The 9,284-nt window shown below is 37.1% G+C and overlaps 1 non-coding gene across 1 annotated transcript; it reads right to left on the minus strand.

Moving 5' to 3' along the window:
* Nucleotides 1-5,660: 5,660 nt before the first annotated feature.
* Trnar-ccu lies at nt 5,661-5,733 on the minus strand. Its single transcript has one exon. It is a non-coding gene; the product is annotated as a tRNA-Arg (tRNA).
* Between the last annotated feature and the right edge of the window lie 3,551 nt (nt 5,734-9,284).

Consider the following 9,284-nt stretch of genomic DNA (forward strand, 5'->3'; position numbering starts at 1 on the left):
ACGTACGATGGATTAAAGGCTAATTTCTGTAAAACTACTATGTATATATCTATAAAGCATTAGAATATTCTGGAGGACCAACGTTGATGAAATATTTTTCATGTTATATTTTAATGGGGAGGATCAAGTTGCCACGGGTAGTTATTTACAAGCATGAAATAAATATCTATAATGCCTCGGATGAAAAAGAATATAGATTTCTGGAGTATTTAGTATGCTGAGTGTATTAGGTAACATGCACTAAGCAATCGATTGCTAAATCCTAGCTTATATCACAATGAACACGCTACAAGGTGATACTATTTTAAGAGAGGTAAAGTAAAATTAAAAGTCTATTTTCTGCACATATTATGGAAATAACAAAGACCCACAATCATTATCCTTTCAAAAACTAGGAGGGATTTTCATGCAGATAGCTTATTCTGACGTCATCGCCCACTATCCAAGGTCCCTTGCTTAGAAGAACCATAAGTCGTAGACTAATGATATCGTCCATAAAATATTAATTTCATATTCTACGTAATAAACATATCATGTATAATTTCATATTTTCGTACACATGAGACAACTGGTGGAAATTAGAACTTACTCAGCATTTTTCGGCTTGATGATGAAGCCGGTGAGCGAGGTCATCCAAATTCCACGTGTAGACTAGAAGCCTCCGGTTACCGTTAACTTAGGAATCATATGGCTCTCACTACTACTGTGTTGTCTAACACTTTGCAGTCTACAGCTCAGGTGAACCGTTTCGAAACTAGATGAAGCGCCACCAGATTGCAGTTTCCGTTTACTGCAAGTGATTAGGGCTTTTTTTACCAAACCTCTGCGAATGCTCTCACTTGAAATAACTTGATCGACGCTCAGTGATCTACTGCCAGGCGGGCTCGAGGCAACTAAAGTAATAGGAGAGAAAGTTGTCAAAAGGTTCACATAACGGGAGCTTCTTTCTTTCGCAAAATCAACAAATGAAGGCCGGATCAAACTCGTCTTTTGCGCACGCCACATGATCAGCTGATACACCCCAAATTCCCCCTCCTTCAACTTCTTCTCCTCTCACGAACAGTCGTCGACCATTCAAATCGTTCGTTCATTTCAAATCGTTGGATCGTTTAACCTTCAACATCTATGCATCCCAGGCACTCAATTTCAAGAGAATCTCCTCTAAGAGTTCCCTCTTACTCACCTCAGAGGTTGAGAGCGTAAAAAAATAATCTGGCCAAGCGAGACGACAGAGGGGTTCTTTTTTATCTTCAAAGTAAATCCATAGAGACTTACTCCATGATCTTATCTATTTCCACTCCATGCCTGTACACCTTCAACGAACGCATTCGGTCCCTTGCGTTCAACGGTAGATTATTAGAGCTTCTCAGAGTTGGATGGGAACGAAAATTACGTTATTTATGTAGTGCCGAGATGGACATTCCTTTCCCGGCTAGAATTCTGACGACCATCATATTATGTGAATTTACATATGCCCCGCAATCCTCCTCAATGGACGCATGGCAGAGGGTGTTAGGGCACCAGCCGTTTACATATAAAATTATCTAACTATATCACATCTAGAATATATTAAAATCCTTTTTGCTCAGGGGAAAAACGAATTCCCATATCTATCCCTTCAGCAAAATATCTCTTTTAATTTATTGTTTCTGTCGCACCTGGAAGCGTATTGAGGTTCTAATAAGGTGTTCTCCGTGTCCCTGTGAAAAATGTCTAGCATCAATTCTTCAAGCAAAGGAAACCTGGCGTGCAGACTGAGAATATGTAGCGGCTCACAGCCTAGTTCGTTTAACATCTATCTAACGCTTTCTGTACGCCCATATTTTTTAAATAATTGAGTTTTCCTTTGCATTTTATTAATTTCACGGTTAAAGAGGAGTGTGGAATACCATATTGCTATTGATGCTTCCGCTTATATTCTCGGATATCAAATTTCTATGAGTAGAGTTTAGATAGGGTGCAGGCATAGGTATTTGGAGGAGGCGACCGACAGCTGAGGCCATTTGCGCCATGAGGGAAGGGTAAGTAAGGATGGGTGGAGAGAAACCCGGCGAAGGCGTTAGCCTGCTCCTAACGAAAGGCGCCAAGGGGACCACGGCTTAACGTCCCATCCGACGGACGGATTGTTGTTCTTGAAATGTCCTCCATACATCATTCAAGCAGGGATCGGGCAGTCGCTGAAAATTCTCTGCCACCTCCGGGATTTGAACCCGAGCCCACGGGGAGGGAAGCCAATACTCTAGCCACCAACATCAACACAATCTCCTCAAATTTCTTGAGTTAAATAAGTCGCAAGAGCTAATCACTGACGTTATCAATTCATCTATGAATAATATACTTTAATAACTCTAGAAGTGAGTTTTGAAATCGGTTTATAAGTTATATAATTATATCACGGATAATATACTGAAAATAAACAATACTTTTTAGGAATTTATGCATGTTCAATATAATACATAAACCATTCAAATTCCACATCCTCTCCGATGTGGATTAAAAAATTTCCTACTTCATGAAACATGATTACAGAGAATATTAATCAAGAGTATAAAATTTATCAATAGCATTTAATTTGTTTCGTGCTCCAGACTTTTTCGTCATTGAATTTTCCCCTCACTTAGAATAGAATTCGCTGTAAAAATTAATTTTACATGAAATAATTATTAAAGACAAGTTTTTATTCAGTACTCGGTAAAACGCGTCTAGTTAACGTGATTACTCACGTTACGAGGTTGTGATAAAATTATAAATGAATGACTTGGGTCTAAATTTTAAAAATATTATTCTAATCATCAATAAAACTTTCGAAATGTTTTTAGGCCATAAGTTGATCTATGCTATATAAATTACCAAACAGTCTATCAATAATGTAATGCTAAAAATAGAAGTATTAAAATGGAATATTCTTCACATCGTAAACAATTCAACGCAAATGTGAATATTTTATAACTTATCCTCGAAGTACTATTGAGCGTTAAAATGACTTCACCAAAATTATCTCAAGAGCACCATGAAATGGTCACCTGATTTGTGCAGATATATCTGACACTTTATGTGTCATCCACAACCGTAAATTTTTATTACTATAACGAAAAATTTCATTTAAATACGATTTAAGGGTTTTCCAAAATCGCCTTTTCTTCGCATCTAATGGAAGTAATGAAAACTATTCCGATTTCCTCCAGGGAAGCGAAACTACATATGTGCTTTATGTGTAATGAGAAAATTGAGAAAATGATAAAGAACTAATATCAGTTGTAAGTAAGTCATCAGCCGAGGTGATTTCTCACCATAAGCGTTTAAATTATAAACAATTAATTCATTTCTCACGTACTTTTTCCAAGCACTACTTCATGGTGTTTGTATTTTATCTCATTACTCTCAGGTTCAGTAGCGCATAAACTGGATAATGGCGGTATGTTACAAGATGACCAAAGTACTTTATTAGAATTCGAATACTCAAAAACACAAAAAGCAAGCCTTAGCAGTCAGAGCTTTGATTAACCCTCGTTAAGTTAATCCTCGAACTTAAAGAGTATTTTCACCATCCTTAGTAAAGTAGCACAAAGCCATCAGATGATTTACAGAATAAAAATCTAATAAATATTTCCATTTCCCTATTTTTCATCCGTAAAGCTTTATATAATGTTACTTTCCCAGGCACTGAACTTGAAATGCCAAAAGAACGCCATCATGATAATAGTCCAATTAAAATTACGCCAAAATCGTACAGCGATGTAAGGTATGAAAACCCGGTTTTTTAAATGATAGAAAATTACTCTATAAATCTCGGATTCCACGTCAATATATTTCACTCTCCGCGAACAAGTCGGTATGCACGAAGAAATTTATGACCCATTAAATTTTGAGCTCGATTCAAATTCTCGCGAAAATTCTTAAAGCCCTCGGCGCCTGGCACACGTGCTCAACGCTTTACAATCTCAATTGCATACAGGAGTAAAAAAATCTTCTTTCATTTTCCTCCTGGAATTTGACGGTTTCATGCACTGTCACCTCGAATAAAATATTCTTCTGGAGGCGCATATTTCTGGCTAGCCTTGCTCTGCGTTACGACTTCTATGCACCATTTGCTAGTGACGCACTTCCACTCCTTTTTTGCGCGTGAAAACTTCATGAACTACTCTCGCACGGGCAAACACGAGCAATCACGCCAAAAAAAAAGATATCGTGACTGCACAACTGACATTTCGCTTTGCTCGTTCTCTTTTCACCGCACAGTTCGATTGGGTGGAATATTTCATGTCACCTTTCAAACACAGATTCCCGGGACTCCATGAGAGACTGATATACAGACATATACACGTGGTACATTAGTGGGTTGGGCCCCTATCTGCTGATGTAGGTGTCCAGGCATTAGGGTAGCCAGGAATTTTGTTCAAGGAGGTCCAAAACCAGGGTTGAAATTTTGTGAAAAACAGGTTACTAAGTAGAGGGTTTTTAACTAATTATAACCCTTCTCATAATCAAAAAAACTTCATTTGTCAAAGAAACCTTTCGTAAATTCATGATTTTTCGACATTTTTTTTCATTTATGAAGGAAAGAAATTGTATTTTTCTATTTCGGAGGGGTCCCCCCCCAGACGTTCACCTTCGCTACGCCACTGAGTCCAGGGTTCAACTCTAGGTTGAAAACTTGGGGTACCCCAAAACTAATGCCTCTAAGAGTGAGATGATGGCTCAGGGAAAGAAACTACACCTCATACCAAAAATGTATGTAATTCACACGCCTGTAGCTTAGTTTAGGACGAGCTCTACCCTCACCTCCCCAAACTAACCTTCGGTTTGGGGCACAGATAGAGTGAGTAAGTGATACCGAAATAAGAATCTCGTTGTGCATATCAATAATCCTGTTCCCTCAGAAAGAGCTGTGATACCAGTTTTTAAATCGAATTTGGATAAAAATAAGGTATGTATAAAGAAATGTTTTAATCACATATATGGGAGTGGGAATCCTAGGGAAACGAGTGATTATTTTTTCTCAAAAGAGTTAGTAACAGAAATTAGGCAAAGAAAACGAACGAGATCAACAAGAAAATTAGAAGTGAATGTGTTTTTTTCATTCTATGTAAGCACTGAGCAGAGACTCATTCACATCTCTTGGCGTCCACATTTTTGTGTATTTCTTTTACAAATGACTGTATATCGCTCTGCTTAGAAACAAAATCACGTGTACTCCTTGGCATTTTACCCTCTCATATATGCTTAACAGTGAAAACTGTAGTAATAATAATTGGACTTAATTAGACGAGATTGGGACTGGAAAGTCCCATTTTCAAACCCTTGTCGTGCATTAAATATTTACTGTTGGATAGATTGTTAAGTTTTTATTGAATTTAAATGAATTCAAATTATAGCAAAAGAGACATAGAAGTATGGTTTTAAAAAACAACAACAAAATTTAAAGTTACACTTAAAAAGTTCAAAAAGATGTGGACAAGCGCGGAAAAAAACCTATGGAAATCGACTTTCGTCCTCATTGAAAAAACCCACTGCCGGAAAACAGATACAAGGAAAAGGGCGAGAAAAACCTGCTGATAAAGAGATAGTGTAAAAATGGATGATTACGAATACAAGTAATGTTACCGACAATTAGATGACATAGGAGATGGTAAGTTTTGAATCTTTCCTTCTAAAATAATTACCCCTGGGGGGACTCGAACCCCCAATCCCCGGTTTAGGAGACCGATGCCTTATCCATTAGGCCACAGGGGCTGATGATTACAACCGTGAGTGAACACGTATAAGATCAAGCGGCAGGAAAAAAGACGTTGGGTTTACCCTGAGGAAAGGTCTTCTTTATAGTTAAGGTGTATATTGGGGAGGCTTCAATTTTTTCTATGGGAACTTTATTTATAATGCCTATTCGGGAGCATTTTCATCGGTTTAAAAAAATATCCGCAGGGCAGCAATGAGTACAGAGTGATTCACTTATTTTACTCTATACTTTGAGTACCAGACCAGTACGCTTTCCAGGTCCCTGATTTCGTAGGTAATTTGTGCTGAGACTTGGCCTCCCATGAAGTCCACACGGAGAAAGAACTTCCATGAAGCCATAACCGGTACCACTTCTTGTTTGACACAACTACATCTTATTTAATACAAAATGCATACGATGATTTTAAATTTATGATCGAACCACGGTATACACATAATTGTGATCTGCAAAATTTATATCGTTTTTCTAACATTTCAAAGACCTCCCTCAGTACTTCATATGACATTTTATCGCAAAGTCAAAACAATACATTTTAACTTCAGGGATATGTTTTAAAGAATCCGGTGTTGCACTAAGTATCTCATGAGCATGATTATGATTTGTAATTTTCACAAAATGTTAATAATAGCTGTAATATATAATATCAAGAATCTAGCTTCAGGGCATTAAAATCCCATTTTTCCCTCATTTCCCAATATTATCCATCTTTCATAAGCGAAAATTTGAAATTCTTCGGCAGTATAAATTCACGCGCTTTAAACTTAGCATCATGTAGCTTCTATACGACGATATGCATAGAGAATTAGAGATATACAATTACAGACAAATACAAAGAATAAAACTCAATGACATAAATATAGGATTAAGTTTGATTTCTACCCAACTCTTTCCAGAATATCCAAATAAATGGATCAAAATTTTATCCCCAACAAAGAATGCTGCATACACACTTTGAACTAAACATCATGTTGCTTCCAGACGACGAGACGCTATGTGATGTTGACATTAACAAACAATGGACATAAACATAGACACACATTAAAGTTGGCTGGTACATAATTCTTCCCAATATATAAAGAAAGGCATCAACATTTTTCCCCATTTACTACCCCGCAAGCCGCAAAAAATGCGTGTGGCATGGGGTCTTAGGACACCAGCCGCTTACTCATAAAAAGAAATTTCTCCAATTAAATCACTACAAGCATTTATCAATTAAATGAACGTCAATATATTATGCAAAAATCGAGAGGAATTTTGACATCTTCAATTATTTTATCGGATGTAGCCAATCTTGCTAAATGCATCCTTTTCTCTCTTTCTCTTTAATGCAAGTGCATTCGTGGACTCCGAGTTTAGTGAGCCAAGTGTTCACCGGCTGTGATCGAAATGGACTTTTCTGAAGCTGGGGGCAATTAAGATTGCAAGCCACAATTGTAACGAGGCGAGGATGTTAGCTAATCTCCCCAACGAGGCGGTTAAGGAATTGGGTGAATTGTTCGGTGCGACTGACTTGAACGATTGGCATGTGGAATGAGTCTCAACGAACGCGTTAGAATGCAGAAAAGGACTTCTGGTGAAGTGTGGAAGCATCGATTCGAATTTATAGCCTTTAGAGAAACGGTTGAAGTAATTTGAAAGAACACGGGTGGATGGTATTTAGAATTAAACCTGGAATAAAAGACACAACCTTATTTAATTCCCAATCGCATGATATGTGCATATTGTTTTTTTCTCTTATGTGCAAGTTATTTGGAGAAAACAGTATTAGGAATAGTCCATGAAGGATTATTCTCCACAACAAACTGCCAGTATGGATCGGTTTTATAAAATATGGCTATTTTTAGACTTAAATAAACCGTATAACAGTTACATCAGGTTAACGAATAGTTTAAATATTACTAAATGCAATCTTTATTCGTGTCGCTTTTCATACATCTTAATCATTGAATTCCGTATTAGTTTAAAATGCCAGTTCATTTATAACTGCCAAGTGAACGCATCCAAGTTTGAAGTTTGTGCTGCTGTAAAATTAGTGGTTAAAACTATCAAATATCTTTTTATTTTAACTACCTCTTTCACGAGACTATACCAAAATTCTCGGGACCTATGATGATTGGTGATGCTGAGCGAAATAACTTTCCTACACGGGTCATATTTACACAGCCAGAAAAATTGTCACTTAGCAGGTCTCATATTCTTACGTTTTCAGGATTCTTGCGGAGTGTGTCAAATCTTCATTCACAGAAGTCAGTAAAAATCCTGGTTAGGAATGAGAAGGAGAGAGGTTACAAGTATTAATAATAATGTCATATTTATTAAAACAAGCGAATTTAGGACTAGATAGTCCTCTCTTACAATTAACTTGTTTGACAATCACATACATCCATGCCCTGGATGGTGGTCAAACCACCCAGGCAGGATTCGAACCCGCGATCTCTAGGTTAGCAGTCGGGGACTTTACATCGGCCCCACCGAGGCCGGCAAAATATATAAAAGTAGAGGATATTTAATATATAATAGATTATATTGATTAGGGAAATGTATTAATTCGATGGAAGTAATAGAAAACTCTGAATAGTGGCGGGCCTAAAGAGGGTAACTTCAGGGTGTATTAAAAAGATATTTATCGGGTCTGTTGATGATCGGTGATGATGATAAACATAACTATCCCACACGTGTCATATTAAAACAACTAGGAAAAATTGTCACTTCGTAGGTCTCATAGCGTGTTTAGTTCTTGCCGTTAGTGTTTGTTTAGTCTAGGCGTTTAGTTCTTCCCTTTCAAGGACTTTAAAGTAATGTATCAAATTATCATTCACAGAAATCAGTATCAAATCTGGCCAGGAATGACAGAGAGATAATTTTCAAGGACATGGGAAATGTATAAATTCGCAGTTAGGGGTATAAAATTCTTTATTGTGGAGGGCCAAAGAGGAAAACGAGGAAAAGGGCTGGTCACATCCGTTGATGATGATCAAAATTACTACCCCACATGTGTCATATTAACATAATCAGAAAAATAGCCACTTATTAGGTTCCATTTCATGTTTCATTCTTGCCTTTAGGGTTTGGTTAGTCTACGCAATTAGCTTTTGCCTTTTCAGAATTATAACGGAATGTATCAAATCATTATTCACAGCAGTCAGTAATAATCCTGGTGTAGAATTAAAAGGAGATACGTTACAAGTGCATGGGAAATGTATAATTTCCTAGGATATACTGTTAGGCTGAGCGCCAAAGAGGGAAATGGAAAGAGGATAACTTCTGGATAAAATAGAGGATATTTAATATCTTCATGAAAGAATTTACCAAAATACTTTGGGTTGATAATAATCGGTGATGATGATCAATACAGCTATTCTACATTAGTTATACTAATCTATCAAATTATCATTCACAAAAGTCCGTAATAACAATTGTATCGAATCACAAGGGGATACGTGTCAAATAACATGAGAAATGTATGAATTCGCAGGAAGGGATGGAAAATTCTGTATAATTGAGGACCAAAGAGAGAAATGAAGAGCGGGTAACTTCAGGGTGTATG

Source organism: Ischnura elegans, chromosome 9 (genome assembly GCF_921293095.1).
Source record: "Ischnura elegans chromosome 9, ioIscEleg1.1, whole genome shotgun sequence".
Lineage (NCBI taxonomy): Eukaryota > Metazoa > Arthropoda > Insecta > Odonata > Coenagrionidae > Ischnura > Ischnura elegans.